This window comes from Pipra filicauda, unplaced genomic scaffold, assembly GCF_003945595.2.
Source record: "Pipra filicauda isolate LSUMZ 115617 unplaced genomic scaffold, ASM394559v2 scaffold112_size3218982_pilon, whole genome shotgun sequence".
NCBI lineage: Eukaryota > Metazoa > Chordata > Aves > Passeriformes > Pipridae > Pipra > Pipra filicauda.
The window spans coordinates 3,066,086-3,084,757 of NW_024103574.1; the positions used below are offsets into that span (position 1 = coordinate 3,066,086).

The window sequence follows — 18,672 nt, forward strand, 5'->3', positions numbered from 1 at the left end:
ACAATTTTTTGCCAAGGGGTTTTGGTTGTGGCAAGGGGTTTCTGTCATGTTCTTCAGAATTCAATGAACCTGATCAAGGTATCTTGAAAGAGGACACCGAGACTGCTAAGAAAGTTTTGAATTAGTTGTAGGACCTGTCTAATTAGATAGTATCAGTTCTATTTTGACTTTTCAAATATTTGCAATGTAAATGTTTGAAATTGCTCTCTATACATCACACAATATTTATTCAGATCATCATTTGACACCTATTGCTAGTTTATAGTCTACAAAATGATTGCAAAGTGCTGAAACATTTTCTTAAGCCCAGTGGAAGACAAAACAAAAAATAGCAGAACGTTTTTCAAGAAGGTGTGAAGCAAAAGGCTCTGAGGATATTAAACACCATCTAATTAATTCTAGTGCCTGTCATGCTGCAAAATGCACTGTATAAGATTTCCTTTAGCAAATTCGGTTTTATTTTTGATGTGTAAATATGATGATGCATGCAAATTATATCAAATAGTAATTAATTACTCTGGGATGTTCTTTAAATATTAAATTATTAAATAGCTCAGAGAATAAGGGAAAATTGCCTTGCTTTTGCCTATAGCTCTGGTCTTGCAAGCTTCACTAAAGCTGTTGTTGGTCACTAAAGCTGTTGAGGTCTACAACAATCATAAAATGTGAATGCCAATGCAAATTCTATGCTTTCATTGTTTAAAGGAGACATTCCTGTCATTGTTTTTGTCAATAGCTTCAAAACTGGTTAATCTACGCCTTCCCACCCATGGGAGAAGGATGAGATCATCCTCCAGCTGAGGCTTATTACACTGATGAGCTGAAGAAAGTAATCAGAGGACCATCTAAAGATCAAGAGCTTTGCAGTGAAGACAGGAAGTCCAACAAAAATCATGCTTGGAGACAAATGCATTTAACTCAGTGAAATTTTTTTTTTGTTTTTTTTAATCAATTCCCATTCACTGCTGACCTCTGCTGTGAGGTATGTCTCTGGTTCTTGGTCTTTTCATGATTAAGCAGCATTTCCATTTGGTCAGGACTTTTGAGGAGCATCAAGCTGCTGTTGTGTATTTGCACATAAGAAAATATGCACCCCACAGGTGTATATTACTGTCAGGGAACTGGAGATTGTGACAGGAGTCTGAGAAAACTGACAAATCGGGCCGGTTTTAAATTTGTTCACTAATAGCACGTCCTGCTAATAGTCAATTCTCCATATTAATCATCATGATGAGGTACATAAAACTTCTAACAGTGATATTTGAAGTTAGCTGTAAGTGCACTGTACAATGGAGCTGGCTCTGGGGAGCTCCTGTATCGCTGTTGCTCTGGTTTATGGTCAGTAGTGGTTTGTACCCGCGGTGCACACGGTGCTCCAGTGCTCCCAGTGGGGCCGCAGCAGTGCAGGTGGAGTACTGATATTTGAAGTTGTTAAAGTGGAAAACAGTTACCTGTAGCTCACCTCAGGTGAGGTATTCGATTATTATTTTTTACCTCTTAAGCTTAAAGAAGAAATAATTTGTGCGAATCAGGCGTGGAGAGCCAGTTCAGTGGATCTAGCTCCATGCAGGAGTAGGGTCTCAGTACGGAATATTTGGCTGGGATTTAAAAAACATTTCAGGACTGTAATGCTCAAAGGGATAAACACTGTTTATTTCTGTCACTGACTGAGATAATGACTGTTTTTCTGTTAGTTAAGAAAAATGCAGGGCAACAACTGACTATTATTATTTCTGATAAACTGACTGGAAGAGTTTGTAAAGATTTCATATTACTTTATTTTTCTTTTTGGACCAATCAGTGATCATTTAAATACTATGAAAAGAATTGCCCGAACTTACTGAAGTGAGCAAATAATTACACCTGCTTTTAAATAATGCTGCTGCAGAAAAGCATCCGACAAGGTTCTAGGGAAGCACCAGAGTAGACTTGTCCTATTATCATGCTTTTCTTCAGACATTTGCTGTTTGCCGTTTATGGAGATGAAGCGCTAGGTTAAAATAAGCCTTTTCTCTAATCTGGTATGGCTGGCTGCTCTCACATAAGCTATGTAAAAAAAAAATATTTACTGACAGAGGTATTAATATTTTTCCTGATAAAGAATCTTTTTTTTTTTTTTAAATTAAAATTCTCAAAGTGGCCTCATAATACTTTGTAAATTTTTACTTTCATTTAAAACTACCACTAGACTCTTACAAATTTTAAATTAGTAAAAAGAAAGATCCAAATGAAAAAAGGAGAACATGAAGAACCCCAAAACATTTCCTATAGGGGGAGTGGATTGCCTAAAAAGTAAAGAGATTAATTTCTTCCTTTCAACTTTAAATGCTGATATGTACAACAGGACATAAACCAAAAGAGTTCAGACAATAAAATGAAGTGATTCCAGGGAGAAAAATTAACCAAATGAGGAATGTTGCTCTTGGGGATGATCAAACTGAAAGTTTCATCTTGGGACAATATAATTGAGAAGCATGGCCTATTCCTAATGTATCCCAAGTGTTACAGTGAACCTAATTCAGTGTTAAAAGGATTCACACCCACATTTGTAGGAATTTTTGAAGACTAAAGTTTGTAAGAGCGGGATGTGTCAGAGGCAGAGATACCCTATCTGATTTTCTTTCTCTGAATGGGAAATTGCTTCCTCAAATACCTTTTAGCAAAGTGAGGTAAATTCATAGACCACCTTTTAAAGAAAGGGCGTTTTATAATAGAAACAGCAATAGTTCTAATATTAAAATTAGTATTCTATCATATTATAAATATAAATGCATAGTTATGGAATTCGATTATGTATGGAAGCTCAAAAGTTTTCTTATTCTTTCATGAAGTCAAGGATAAAGATTTTGGTATTAGTCTTTTTAAAACATGCAAATATACTTATTCAAGGTGTTGCTCTGTTTCTTACATTTATACTCAGTTGCTTCCCCTCCCTGGAAGGACACAGAATGGCTCCTTTCAATTTTAAGCATTTGTTTACTGAACAGTTGCATCATGATATATGAACCAATTATTGCATTTTACTGAATCCTATCCTAAATGGCTGATATTTGTAATATATTAAGCAGAAGAGGTGCTTCATTCTACCTGAGGTTTTGCAATACAGCCCTTTTATTTTTTTGAGTGCAAGAAAACTTTGATTTCTGATTCGTTAACTTTAGACATCTGATTTTGTCCTTATTCACTGTTTGTACCTCAGGTTTTTTTATTTGATATTTGAAGTGCTGGTTCAGTTTTCATAAAAGTCAAGTGGAAATGTGACTTGAACTTCAAAAGAGCTGAGAGTCAACTCTTAAACAAATAAAGCATTAAGTAAATATGCATTTAAAATGTCATACAAATTCCATCTGTTTTCTCTCACTATTGTGAAGACTTTTTCTCTGTGGGTTTATATATTATTAATTTAAGTCAATTAAAAACAGTTCGAGTGTTCTATCAGACTTGAAGCACGAATTTACATTTCCTTATCAAGCTAAAGAGGTCACCTAGATACTCAGGATTTTTTTTGTCTTTTTTTTTTTTTAAACTGCAGTTTTATTTAGGCATGTGTGCACATGTACTTAAAATTTTGTAATAAGGTCTATGTGTTCTTTCAAGGTTAATTTTTATTTTGCTGCCTCAGCCTTTCAGGTCTGAACAAAACGTTCTTCAGACCAGCTGAACGTTCTTCAGAACAGCTCTTCAGACCCTCACAATCTTTAAAAACTCTCTTCATTTTATAACAGATTCTGGAAATATTTGAGGGGTTTCTTGGTATTTAAAAAAAAAAAACATTACTCATGTATGGTTCTTCACTGTACATGTGTCTCAGCTAAGCCAGAGAGATCAGGGAAATCTATTTGGAGTGACATTATGGTGCAGTTATTTGCCCCATCATATCTGTAGGGCTTCCACATCAAGTTCTGATGGAGTATGAATGTTAGCAGGTGAATGATTTTCAGATAGGTAGTTTACTTAGGCTTGGGGAAAAAACATGTGGCAGAAATTACCCTGGACCCTTCCCTGATGAATCATTGTGGTTCTCACTATTTTTAGGACTGGTTTCACAGGGTGAGCTTGATTGACACATTGATGTCAGGTCCTGTATAGTTTACAACTACTGGGGAGGAGAAAAAAATGAGAAAATACTTGCAGACTTTGAGAACTCTCACTGTGGTCTTGAGCTAATTTGCAGTTCTAAATACCAGGAGGCAGAGTGGTAGGCCTGGGAGGAAGGGTGGATTGGTTGCCCTCCGTGTTTTCAGAACAGCAAATCTAAATGAGAGACTTCAGTATCTCCTTCTGAAAGGGGCATGTTACAGTGCCCCTGAACCCACTCCACGGACCCAGGAATACCTGAAGATTCTCACTTACGGGCACATAATTGCGTGGGGGTTTGTCCTTGAGTCCTACTTCCATGTCCATGTTATACTCCACCTCTATGATCAAAGCAATACCCTGACGATCAGAAATTGTTTGTGTTCTAGGTAAAATTCCTGTGTTCGTGATCAGGAGCAAGCAGATCTAGGAGCTGGATGGCTAAAGCTTGATTCTTACTGTCTTTACTGCTGCTGGAGCATTTGAAATACCAAGTGGGTGGCTGTAGAAGTGATCTTCAATGACCATGTTTCCCTCTGTTATTTTTATTATCAGCTTAGTGCTTAGACTCTTTCTAATTTTTTCCTCCCCACTGCACTTTTCATGCCTGTCACACTGTTGTTTATTAAATGAGTTGCTCTATCTACCACTGGTCACTAATAAGCACAGGTTTAGCTATAAACAAATCATGGATTTTTTTTTTCTGAAGTATCTCTAAAAGTGATAAAACCTGTGATGAAACTAAAATCTTTCTAATACCTATGTTACTATCAGGAGAAATCATTGTAATGACCAATAATTCTCCTTTACTCATTAATAAAGTATCTTTCATCACGTAATATTGAATCAACAGCAGATATAATCTCACTGTAGAAAGGGGAGGTTTGCAGCAATAGTTGACACTAAAAGTAAAACATGTATTTTCTCTGGCATTAGTTGGCCTTTATTTGCCCCAGTAGGACATGCTCCGTGTGATTTCTTGCAGGCAACATCTGAAACAGCTGAGACTGTAGGAAATCTCTATTACTCTCTATGGAAGAGAAGTGATCAGATCATTTTTGTGGTTGGGGGTTGCCTTTTCTGGGTGGGTCTGTGTTAGCATTTCAGCTGACACCGGTACTCCTCTTCTGCTGTGGATTTCTTGACTATTCCTCACTACCTTCATTTGGTTCCTGTTGTAGGGCAGCCCTGGAGCGTTCTGAAAGGAATTTCTTCCCAATGACACTAGCCCAGAAGGTGAAAGCAGGGATGTGCAAGCAGTGGCAGTTCACGTCAGCAGCAGAGGTGTGTGCTGTGTGGACACTGGACACTTAGCAGCCCTGCTTGGCAATGCAGACATGACTGTTCCATGAAGTTCTATTTTTTTTTTTAATTGCTGTCAGCTGCAATTGAAAATAGACTAAAAGTCGATTCTGCTATAAGGTCAGTGAAGTTAGATATGAAATAAAAGGCTTCTTGTGGAAGTGGAAAGCCCTAACTGTTACTAGGACAGACCTTCATCTTTTCATTTGCGTTAAGCATTTTCTTTTTTGGAAGTTTCATGCAAGGATTTTTATGTGCATCACAGGATGCATTCTACATGTAGTTATGTGATTTCTTCATTTGCAGACTCTTCCATCTCATCAATGGTATGTACACACCACGTGAAATGGGAAATGCTAGTAACTAATGGGCATTTTTATAGAATAGCAGAATAAATAGGCACATAAAGCTTTGCAGTGGTTACTGCTGCCTTTTAGCTGTAGTGACTCACTGGGGTACACTTCCAAAGAGAAATGTGGGGTCCAGAAGTAAGCACACAAAATCTTTGTATGTTTGTAGAATTACCAAGGCATTGTTGTGTTGGTGTTGTTTTGTTTTGTTTTTGTCTTGTTTGTTTCTTTAGGGTTTGTTTGGGGTGGGACGGGTGGTTTGTTTGTTTGTGGGGTTTTTTGTTTGGTTTTGTTTCCTTTTTATCTGGAATGCTATTTAACTTGTTTCATTGTGAAAGTTCCTTTTCCTTCTCCAATTAAAAAAATATTCATAATTTGCACTCTTTGATTTTCCACCTAATTTTGAGATCTTTGATTTTCATCTTCTTTCTAAATCTCATACTGAACTGGTTGTTATAGCTAAAGAGAAAAAAAAAAAAGTCCGATTCCAGTGTTTAGGGGAATTTTTTTAGGTAACCCAAGGTAGAAAAGAGGAAAAAGATGCATTTTCTCTTTTTGCAGATTAAATACTCAATACATACATTACCTAAATTGGCAAAGAAAGGGATATTGCTAAGCACATTTTCCTTTGATTTTAGTCCAAAATTGATAGAGAAGGACAAGTTATCAAGAAATGTATTGCAAAATGGTTAAAAATATTTACTTAAGAAATTCAATATCCCAAAATGTCATTCTTGTCTCTACAAGTGAACATGACTCTTCGGATAAAACCTGCTGCTGTGCTCTGGTATCATGTCCTACATGCTGTGTCTACAGAACAACCTGAAGGCATTTATACAGTTACCATGGTCAGAGAATGGATTGGGATGGAAAAAATAATTATAAAAATAACTGTTGAAATCAGCCAGTGTGAAACTGCTAACTACTTCTGGGTGCACCATGAGAAAGACATTTTCCTGTGCCTTTAAGTGCATGACAGCAAAAATGTCATTTTAAGGCAGTTCTGCTCTTTATCATGGCTGGCATATAATCCAGTTAAATATTTGAGCTTTGAAGGTCTGTCTTTGTGCTGTCTCCTTTCATATAAATGTATTTGCCCTGTTAATTTTTTTTAATTATTTTTGCTTTGCTATTTTCTTTCAGGATTGTTCTCTGGGTGGTCATGTTACAGCTTCTAGAACAAGATTCCCTGTATCATTTTAAGGAGATTTTGTTCCAGTAGAAGCAAATGAGAAGTGCTAGTTTGTACCTGAGTTCTTCATGCAAAAGCTCCACTCAAAACAGGAATGGAGTACCACAGAAAAACAGTACATACAGGCTGTATTTAAAAAAACCTACCACCATTTCTAGGTGTAAGACGGACCCTGGTCCCTTTTTGACAGCTGTGGCTTATTCTTTTAATGAAGAGATGGTCTGTATTAGGAACTTGCATGTCAAATACCTCTTTCTGCTGATGATTTGACAGAGGCAATGTTTCATGGATGAAGCTCTGCACAGGTGTGTATTTCTTGTTGGACATTGCTGTCAATAGTTCTTTCAAAGTTTTAATACAAATTATCACTTTGTATGGGAAACTGGAGTAGGACTGGTTGATGTGGGGTGTGTGCACAATGTATGTGGATGCATATCTATGTCTTTATAGATAAAACATTCTGGATGAAGTTTACTTTTTGAAATTCATTAGTGCTGCGGATATATCACAGAACCACATTTTTAGATTTACTCCTTTAGGTACTGAACTGGTACTTCTAAAGCTGCTTAAAAGAGTTTGTTATTAACTCTTTATTTTCCTGATTGTTTTATTGACATCTGCATGCCTAATTCCATCAGTTACAGCTCTCTTTGAAACAGCAGCAGTTTTCTAGAAGTTGAAAGATGGTGTGTTTTAGAGCAATACTCAAATACATGTTTTAAAATGATAATTAGAAAACAGCCGTGAAGGGCATATTCCTTGAAACACCACTGGTGTCCCAAGACAAATAGCCACTGTTTCTAACAGCAGGATTCTGAAGGATCTGGACCTGTGCAGAAGATTTTCTGGGAATTTTTTCAGTGTTTCATTTTTTTTAATTATTTGGGACCTTCCAATGTTGGCCTTTGGGATCCATTTGTCTCGAATGATGTGGACTAGAAAAAAAAGTATTCCTTACTTGGTACTGGTGTAGCTCACGATGTTTCATCTCTAGTTTACTTACTTTCTCAAGCCTAATATGAGATTCTGGATTTTGACTTTTATGTTCCTTTGAAAGTGTTTAGCAATATTCAAAAAAGAACCCAGCTATCCATAACTCATTAATTTAATTTTAAGGATTGCTTTTGGGGTTTTGTGGTCTATGTGCTTTTTCTTCTTAGAATTGTGCATTGTAATGAAGCATAGTAGTTACCATTACATTAAGATGAACTGAAGTAAGGATTCATTTCTGCCGGTGCTAAAAGGTCAGCTTCACAAAAGTTTTTGTTAATGAGTGCTTTTTGTTTAGAGTTTTTTAATTAATAACTACTTGAATATCAGGGGTTTGGCTTAGGTGAGTTGCTGACAGACAATAGAAAGTTGCAGAGTTCTAGTGAAGTGCCAATTATAAACATTATTTGACTTCTTAACAGTGACACTATCAAATTGTTTCAGAGTTTCTCTTCCGTTCAGTCATTATTTCTCAACAGTGTTTTGAATTGAGGCAAACAAATGTACTCAAAATTCTTCGTTCATAAACCCCACTAAACACTTAATGGGACCAAGCTACTGCCCAGAGGAGGCTTTTAAATCTATTGAGGATGGGGTATGATGAGACCAATTTGCATCAGTGTGACTTTAGTTACAAAGGAAGCCAGCTAGGAAATAGTCCTGCGCTGTGAATGTAGCAGTGTGTGATAAGTGCGTGGTTGCTTCACACACATTTTATTATGGTGTCTACAGTCAGGAGGAAGCTCTGTTAGCTGATGATGAAGCCTTTCATCATTTAGCATGAGCCAGTATGGACTCCTGCCAAGTTGTTATCTCGGCATAGAGGTGTCTGGCCTGACGAGGCACATTGTTGCCTCAGCCATGAGAGCTGTGGAATATGAGAGCCCCAAGTGCACAGGAGGTCTCTGTTGACCTGCTTTTCTTGGAACAACCTCACCAATGTCCCCCACTCCAAACCCACCCCTTTAAACTCAGGTCCAGGCCTTATGCATTGGCCAAGAGAGTCTGTAAGTACCTGTCTTCAAGAGAACTCATGGCTGGTTTCCTGCCTTCCCCTGGAGAGGGCTGCTGGGAACCCCTGGCATTTGCTGTGCCCAGGTGAGTGTCTCTGCAGAGAGCAGTGGGAAGCTAGCTTGGGAACCTGAGGGAAGCAGGGCTGGGCATTCACCCCCTCTGTGCAAGGTGCTTTCTTGGGACAACTGTCTACTTGGCACAGAGTCTGCTCTCCTATAAAACAATTATATAACTCTCCCCTCAGCTCCCATACACGTTTCACTAGGTTGGTTGGGGTTTTTTTTGTGTATGTGTGCTTTTTGGTTTTGTTTTGTTTTTCTAAGCTATCATTTGCACCCCTGGATAATTATAGGACCTGGGTAGCTACCACCAAAGGGTACAATTCAATTTAAAGAAAAAAATATGTTCAGGCTCCTACGTTGCAGATGGTCATGCTGGGCTGCTGAAGGCCCCTGTGGCATTATGTGGGCTATTCTAGACTGTGAGCCAAACATTGTTACTGATTTGAGACCTAAATGATTATTTAAATTTAGACTGAAGAAGAGATTAATTTTTCTTTTAAGTATGCTGTCAGAATTAGTGCAGGTTCATTCTTCTCTCTGGTGTGTCTTCTAGTTGGGAAAGACCATCTGTTTGTCTAGAGAAGTCATAAAATAATATTCAACGTGAGATTTGCACTGAAATCCTGACATCTAGTAACTGCAGTTATGAAAATTATCTGAATTTGCCTAATTCATTTATATTTTAATTCCAATCCATCAGTGTCAGATAAAATAAGTTATTTTTCCTTCTATTCCTGTGTGGCACCTATAATAGCTTAATGCTGTGTGGATAGTAAAATGGTAAGTTTTGAAGTCTTGCTGCTATCCAGGGGCTTATTTTGTTGACAAGAGCTGTCCAGATGAGAGGTGTTTTTAGAAATAATTAAACTTCATATTTCTGTAGCTAATGATTATATTTCATTTCTTTAAAATCATTTGCCTATCACAGTTGTTGGAAGCTGTATGTGAAAAGAATATGAATTAGGGATAAAGCAAAAGCAGATAAAAAGTTCTGGATATGAGGACAGTGATGAGACTTGAGAAGAAACAGATTCTGTTGGCTAATCCAATTGAGGCACTTTCCTTTTTGTGTTGCAAAATTGGTAAAATACCTGGAAAATTAATAAAGCAATTGCATGTTTCTAATTCACTCATCCTATTAAATCAGTGATTGCACTGTTCTTTCAAATAGTCATTTCTTTCTTTGCAAAGATTGACTACCAACTTTTAAAAATATGTGGTTCAGACACATAGCTTTATAAGACACTCCTAGACTTTATCTTAAACACTTCTTAAAGAGTTTGTATAAAGCAGGCTTTGTGTGACTTTCAGAAAAGATGTCTCTTTGTTAGTGTCAGGGAAGTACTTTTAGGATAATCCAAGTTGTCTCCTTTTAGGAAGAGTCAAACATCAGAAAAGTGTGTCCTTCAAGTGCTCTTAGGATTAATATCTAGACAAGTCATGGTATCATACTGTTTTCCAAGGGGGTTGTATGATGATTTCTTTTAAATAAACTTCATTTCGGGCTGCTATTTCACCAACCTTTGTGCTTTTATACTTTTAACTCCTTTGTTATGTATGGGATTCCTAAATCCATTAGGCATCTGAGTCTGTTGTCCCTCCCAAATAGCAACAGAGACATGTACTCCTGCACTTTTACCTGTAAGGAAACATCAGGGTCTGAAGTCAGGTTTCTAGGAACAATAGTCTGCAGAGTTTATCTACTTTATCTACTTCTTCAAGTAGTATCTTCATGTCTTGAAACTAATTTTGCCTTGAATACACCACAGGGTGTATGCTGTATGTTTCTTCATAACCTCCCACTAATAAGTGACAAAAATACATAAAGTTCATAGCCTGTTAATTGTAAAAGTCTGTCTTTTAAATGTTTTCTCATGTAGTAAAGTGAAAATTGACCCTTTTATTGGCACATAAATGGCAGCTACAATTAACCGTTTCTGGAACATAACCCTTCTTAAAACTCCCATTTGAACTCCAATTATTTTTACTATTCAAGACTTACCTCCTCGAAAGGGCATTGATCTCATTATCAGCCTAAGCACCTTTGAAGATGTGGGCTAAAGTGATTTTATCATTTGCAAAACTGCTCAAGCATATTTGAAACAACCTAGCCATACAAGCTGGGTTTGATTTAGGCCTTCAGCAGTTTGCAAGGAGTCATGAATAAATAGATGTGAAGTGATAAACAGGGAAACAAAAGAATTCTGCCTTGTTTCATGTCTGCTTTTGATCTGCTATTGACAGAACAAAGGAATATATTGTAACTATATCCTGTTTCAGACAAAAAATGGAAATATGACCGCTACATCACAAAGATTAATTCAAGAACTTTTAATGGGTGAAATATTTTTGTTTTTATTGCTTCATACTCAGGTGTTTTCTTCATAATGCCAAAGGCTTTACACAATGTTTTTTTTATAAAATATTCACTGACAAATCCTTTAATCTGAAAACTTGATTTTTAGAGGACTTTTTATTCCATTTCATTAATTTTCACTCTGCAAACCCAGAGGTTCTAACTTTTGTTTTACAAGAGAAAAGTGAAGTATATTTTATCGGTTGGTATGCTAAGCTTCTTTTCTTCCCTTGTCTCTTTACTGAAAGTAATACAGCTATTCTTCCAATAAAATATCCTTGCGTTAGTGGAAAGCAAGTGTGGCAAGAAGCTTTGTTCTGAAGTTCTGAAAATGAGATTGATTTTCAGTAACTGGCTAATTTGCTATGAGCATACTAAAGCTCTTCAAATAGATACGGTTAACCTAGAAAAAAAAAAGATATATTCACAGTTTTTTAATTTTTATGTTCTGGCTTTCATGTGGATAAACAAAGCCTTGTTTTCCCTGAATGTAAACACAGCTGATAGCAGAGAAACAGACTCGTAGCACTGTTATACTGTGGTCTGCTGATCATCCTGGTCAGTGCAGTTGCCTCTTTCCTATGAAAGAGAGATCTGGGTCTCCGTCTGATATGGATTTGAGACTATGTCAGGGCGCACGTCTAGTCTGGGTTTAGAAGGACTAAAAGTTGGCTTTGATTTTGTTTTCTATTCCACCAAGGAACAGTAAAGTTGGTAGTTTCTTGAATATTCTGACAACCACCTCTCAAATGTTTTTCTACACTGTTGTTTTCATGAATCAAATAAGGTTATTGTAGAAACCTGCAAGACAAGTACTACCCTCCTTTAAGTCTGTGAAGAAGTTTTACAATGTCATGATAGTCTGAAAGAAACACCAGCAGAAACAGAGCTTAGTTACTGAGAGTGAGTTGACAGTGGGGTACTGTTTCTCATCACAGTCATCAGGACTTTATCCTCTTTCCCTTTTATGCTCCACAGAGCGAAGCCCCCACACTACTTAAATTCCATTATTCAATAACATATTCATTCTAGTGCAAAATACCAAATTTTCCAGAATTTTCCTCTAAAGAAGTACCTCTGTCATCAAATTGGAGTATACCCGCTGTGTAATTGAACCTATGACTATGACAGAAATAAAGATATTTTGGAAAACGGACACAGACTGACTGTCCACTGTACATTGCCAGCTATTGCCCTCCAAATAATAATAATAATAATAAAAATTATTTTCAGATTCAGTCAGCTGCCCATTTATGGTGGCCATTTTTGTAAGTGAAGAACTCAATGATAGTTTGTTGGTTAGAAAATTGATTGGTTTTATTCTTTTAGATCAGAAAGAAAATATAATCATCCCTTCCAAAAGGTAAAATAAGTGTCCGATCTACTTCTTGGTCCGCTTTTTATGTACTATTGGCAAAACAAAAGCATATGAAATAATAATTTCTTCTGCCAAACATCAAAACATCAGTCTTAGTTATATCATGCATATAAATTTGGTAATAGCTAATTAATCAATCTCATGTTTGCATTCCCTGAAAAGAAATACTATCTTCCATTCCATTACCTGCTGCTTTGTTTCTACAGTTTCAAGAGCCAAACCTCAGGATATGATGGTTCAATTTAAATAGACCTAGGTTTGAGTCTGGGACATTTTTGAATTTTTGTATTAGTTTTCCTCTATTTCAGTGTACTTTTCTTCTGCTTTTACTCCATATTATCAAGATAAGTTAAGCAATCCAAACTGCAGTGAATTATTCTCTTTTAAAAAACTCAGTAACCTAAGTGGCTTTATTTATACCCACTGTAAGCTTCTTTTCTTTGTCTAGTTTTGTTGAGAAAAATACCTACACTGTGTCTAGAAAAGATTTTCAAATACTGTGCTATTCACTAGATACTTAGGGACAGTACATTTAGAACTAGAGTAGATAATGTGTATATTTTTCTATGTGCTTCTGGCACTATCCGTTCCGCCAGTGGTCATGACAGGAAATAGCTTTGATAGTGAAAACCAGGGTTTTATAAAATACTTATAGATGAAGAAAGAAGAATGACTCTTTCCTTGCCATTTCAGAATCCATTTTCTCTTGTATATACAGCAAGGGAGTGAGTTTATTAAACTGAGAAATGTTTTACTCTAAAAGTGATGTAGCACAAGAATCTTAATTGGTGTTGTATTATTTAGCTTGTATTATGTACTCACACCTCCTTATGACAAAATGCGTATTCTTTAACCTGCATAACAAAAGAATAAATAAAAAAATAACAGAAGAATAAGTTCTAGAACTGTAGATAGCTTAGATTCATGTGCTAAATGGCCTTGTCTACCTTTCTTTCCAATATTAAAAACAGTTTTAATTTAGAGTCCTACAGGGCTAAGATTTGCAGACATTTCTCTATTGGAACATCCTTTAAATGTGCTGTTGACACTCAGTCCTTTGATAGCCTTTCCAAATAAAAAGAAACTCTAATTTATATAATTTTTACATATAATCATCAAGATCAAGTGAGAAGATTTCAACAGATGGTTTCTTATGTGCTGTATATTGTGGCTTCAGGATAGCTCCTTTAGCTCTTTATGTTCTAGTCTTCCTACTGTTTTCTGCTTAGACTATAAAAACTTTAAGGCCAGACCAATCCTGACATGTGTTTGTTCAGTTTTCAGCATGGTGAAAGAGTTTTGGTTGCCATCTCTAAATTTGACTGCAATCAACTAATTAAAATACACAATATCCCCTCTCCCCAATTCAATCTATTAAATAAGAAGTAGCTATTTCATCTCAAGAATCTTGCCTAGTTATGGTTATGGTGTGACTGCTGAAGGTAACTCAATAATTTTCTTCTTTTAATTCAAAGAAGCCAACTTACCTAACATTTTTTTTGTACAGATTCTGTCCTCATGCTTTTACCATTCGTAGAAATGTGTTTTACCAGCCAGTGTCTTTGTTTCTGTTCAGGTGTCAGGTGTCCCCAAAACACTAAAACATATTTTGACATGCTAGTGATGTGACCTCCTGTCATCTTTTTCCAAACCACTGGTTCATTACTGTCTCTGATTTGTGGCAAGGGGTCTTATGGGAAGGGTCCTGCTGTTGCCCAGGGGTTGCTGTGTTCTAGTTTTGGTGGTGACTCTTCTCATTTTTTCTGCATTCAGAGGTAAAATACTAGACCACCCATTAAAAAGTAATTCATAGATGTCTTAGGGGAAGGGGGTTCTAACATACATATGCCAACAACTAAATAAAGCTTGTTTGGCTCTGTATCTGACTCTTTAGCTTTCAATTAGTTTACAGTTTTTGTATCACCCTTTTCTGAATTTCAGAAAAAATTTTGGTAGCAGACCATCATGTTTCATTAATCTTCCTTTCACTCTACTTTCCTCCCAATATGTGATTGTTCTGCTACATATTATTTAAAGAGAAACTTAAATCTAGTATTTACAACAGTGTGTGAGATTTGTGATACCATCTTTGTCACAGTATCACAAAGGGTGCTGGTGTGGCTCACGCTGAACAATGTAGGAAAGTGTCTGCAGAAGTGGCTATCACTTACATAGATAAAAGGTGAGGATAATGAATTGTTAAGTACTATATTTTTTTGAGATAAAATAAGTAAGCCAAGGTTCCATTGAAAAATTTGGGCAAAATTTCATTAATAACCATTCATAGCACAATCCAGTTTGTTGTCTGTACCACTAAGCCTATATATATATTTAACTGGAGCTCTGAATCTTGTACTTTCTGCCTCTATCTCAAGTCTAGTAGAATATTCTGCAATGGGATGTGAACTTCATTTTCCATAGATGATGACTTAAGAAAAAAAAAAGTACGTGTTGACTCTTTCAACTTTGCCTTGGTATCTCACTCCCACTGGAAGCATAAATACCACCACTTGTTTCTTGCTCTATAGAACCAATGTGTTGCTAAAGAAGTTTTGTGTAAAATGTGAATTTTTAAAACTTCCATAATGTCAGATTATTTTTTTTCAGTACAAGCCAGAGCTCAGAAAATATTCTTTTCTCTTTCCAGTCTTGTTTCAGTATCCAGTGAGAATAATAGTAGAATCTTCTTACTGGTGAGTTTTTTTCTGGGTTTGGTTTCAAGGTTTTTTTTTCTTCTATCTGAATTAGCCAAGAACTGCCAGGTACACAAGCAGAACCTGCTGCTAAGCAACAAAGCTGCATTATCTGGAGAATAATATTACTCTGCACTGAATGCTGACAGAATTGGCAAATGGTCTCAGAGGAAGGGGATCTGTCACCATTCTGTTAGAAACCTGCAAATGCAGGTGGTAACAGGGATTAGCAGTCTAGGGATTTTCTGGCTTAATAACTTACAGACTTGTGTCTTTTCAAAATATACATTTCAATTGAAGTCTGGCTTATCATAGCCTTTAATATATTAAGTGTTATGAAATCTCCAGACTAGCAATTTTGAGGAATACAAGTACAGTCTATCAAGGTAAGAACATTTAGTTTAGTTTTTATAGTATTAAGAAAATTCTTTAGAAAAGCCAAACTTAAAAATGTTGCAATTGCCTAAAAGGTGAATTTAAAATCTTTTTAGTTTAGTACCCAGAGATATGCAGGTCAAAAATAAAGACCGTTTCCAGCTATGGGTAGCAGGATATTATTCCACAGTAGATGGAATATCACTTAAGAGGAAAACTGAAAATGTATTTTTCTGACATTCATTCTAGTAATAGGCCGTTTTATGTATTTCAATGTATACCACTTTGTACAATGTCATATGCAATTTTCTCTTTATATATGAGATTTCTTTAGGTTTGATGTTGCACTGGATAAACATCAAATCCATATCTTCACTTCGTGAGTGCCTGTATATTTTTAGAAACAAGTTAAAATGATCGAGATTCCACTTCCCCTTTTTTAAGCCTGGTGTGTTATGCTGGTTAATTGTCCATAATGCCCTCAAAATAATAAGAACCAAAATCTCTCAGTTAAATGTTTGCTGCAGTCTAAATCTTTTTTTGACCTTTTCACCAAAGACATAGGGAACAACTTATTTATTTCCTCCTGGAAGTACCATTTAATATGTTGGTTCAGTCATGAATGTGAAGACACAATGTTGAAGTAGAATTGAGCATCACAGCATGACTGTGATAAATATTAAATAAATTAGTAAATACTTATAGTTACTTCCTTATATTATTTCATGCATAGTCAATGCTCAGTGAACGATGCCTCTTTCCAGTGGTGCTGTGTAAAACACAGAAACAACCAGTTCTATATCTGCTTGAAAACACATACCCTCTTTTTCTGAAAGAATAGGCTTAGTATCCTCCCTCCTACTTAGTGCATTTCACTGCTGCAGAATTACCTGTTGAGCCAGCAGGTCCATTAGTCTGTCCTGCCTTCAGACAGCCCTTCACATTCGGCTACCATAGCCAACATGTGGGAGTGGGCTTCCTAGATTTGGAGGGCCTGTGGCTACACCACAAACCACTCCAGATGCTCTCTAATCCAATGTTCAAAGGGATTCAAACAATTATAACCTTCTTCATATAAATGAGTGCTAGGAAAGCAGAAAAGCTCACCCATGTGTGTTGTGTTTTCACACGTTTGTCGCTGTTTTCGAAAGGTTGTAAAGGAGTTTTTGTGTAGAGGGTGTCCTGCAAACATCAGGCATCAGTTTGTGCCTCAGCAGTGGCAGCCAAGTTGTAATTTATCTGACGTGCCTTTGTGACTTTCCTCTCAATTCTAAAGTAAATGGCTTTCTCACATCATTCATTCAAATGCACAACCAGGTTATCAGTAGCTGCCACTTTTCTGCCTAGCAGCACAAAAAGGACATAAAATGCCACTTACCTTTAACACTGATCTTTATGTGTTTCTCTCAGCATGTCCAGTGAGTCTCCTGACTTCCCCTTAGCCCACCTGTGAATCAAACTCACAGTCCTTATCATTCGCTGAAGAGGACATGAGGGGGAATAATATTCATTATGAGCAGGTCATATGGCAGTTAGACCCCCTCTGAGCATGTAGCCAAATCTATCCTATTCTCCAGTAGGAGTTGATGCAAATTCTCCTGGTTTAAATGTACCAGCCTTGAAAGCATTAGTTTCAAAGAATTTTAATACTAAGTGCAGCCAAACAGAACTGGTTTGTGAGACTCTGTTTTCGTAAATGAAGTGGAGAATTATTAGTCTGGTCCTAAGTTTTAAAAATACTCTGTAACATTGGGCTCAGTAGTTCACAGGTCATTGGTGACATTTACAGGTCAACTGAACAAAGAATCCCTTTTCTGTATGGTTGGCTTTCCTCAACTGCACTTGCTTGCTGTCACAACAACTCCATTTAGTTTGGTTAAGGTAGAGTTAGCTCACTCCCCAGAGATATGCCAATGAAGTATATTTAAAAAAGGTGATGTGAAGTAAAGCCTCAGCCTGTCTGGTTGCAGCCATAGTAATTTTATTAACTTGATGTCTTGACCATTTTGAGTTTAGTCCACTATTTAGGCAGGGGGTCAGGTCCAACTCAGTTAACTGTTTTTCCTGTTGGCAATTAAGTAAGAGTCATTGCCCCTCAAAACTTCACTGTTACCATCTTCATCATGAAAGCACTCCCAAGATTTGTTTTTCAACCATTATTACATGTTCTTGGTGTAGAGCACTAGGTATTTGAACCAATTTGGTTTCCTTTGTAAGAATTATTTTGCATTTCATTTTGATTTCTGACCTTTTTCACAGACACTGGTTTGTGTTATGATTGTGATTCTGATAGATGGAGATATTTTCTAAGTTGGTGGGTCATTGAAGGGACATTTTCTTTAAAAAAAGCTTTTTTTTTTTTTTTTTTTTTTTTTTTTGCTGCTATTGGCCCCACAGTACACTCTTCAGATAGACATTATAGGCAGTGGCTTCCAAGCATGAAGAAACATTCTAAAGATATCAAAGTCATTCTACTTTCAGCCAGATTAACATCATATCTTTCCAGTGTCAAGTTTCTAATGATCACGTGAACAGTACTGCATCCAGTAATTTATTCTGGCCAGTGTCTGCTGACAATCCAAGAATGATTGTCACCAAGACTACTTCATCCTTCTTTTTCTTTTAAAAAGTATTCAATATATACAGCATGGACAGGTCTATGCAATAGAACATTACCCTGTTAGTACCATTGTTCTGAATTACGAGGGCAAAATTTTCAGTATTTTAAAATGAACACAAAACCTGTTCAGGACTGCAGACTTCTGTAACCTTGAAAACTCTGATATATGTTCATTTGAGAGACAATCAATTTATTACAGCAGTGTCAAATTGTTTTGGAGAGAAAGTGAATGATGCTGTTTGATTTGTTAAAATGTATTTATA

General features: G+C 36.5%; 1 long non-coding RNA gene across 1 annotated transcript in view; it reads left to right on the forward strand.

The window, feature by feature from the left end:
* The first annotated feature begins 15,722 nt into the window (after positions 1 to 15,722).
* The window catches only part of LOC120323567, a 93,613-nt gene continuing 90,663 nt past the window's right edge, over positions 15,723 to 18,672 (forward strand). Inside the window, exon 1 of the long non-coding RNA XR_005564146.1 lies at positions 15,723 to 15,800. This is a non-coding gene — a long non-coding RNA (uncharacterized LOC120323567). The remainder of the gene's footprint in view (positions 15,801 to 18,672) is intronic.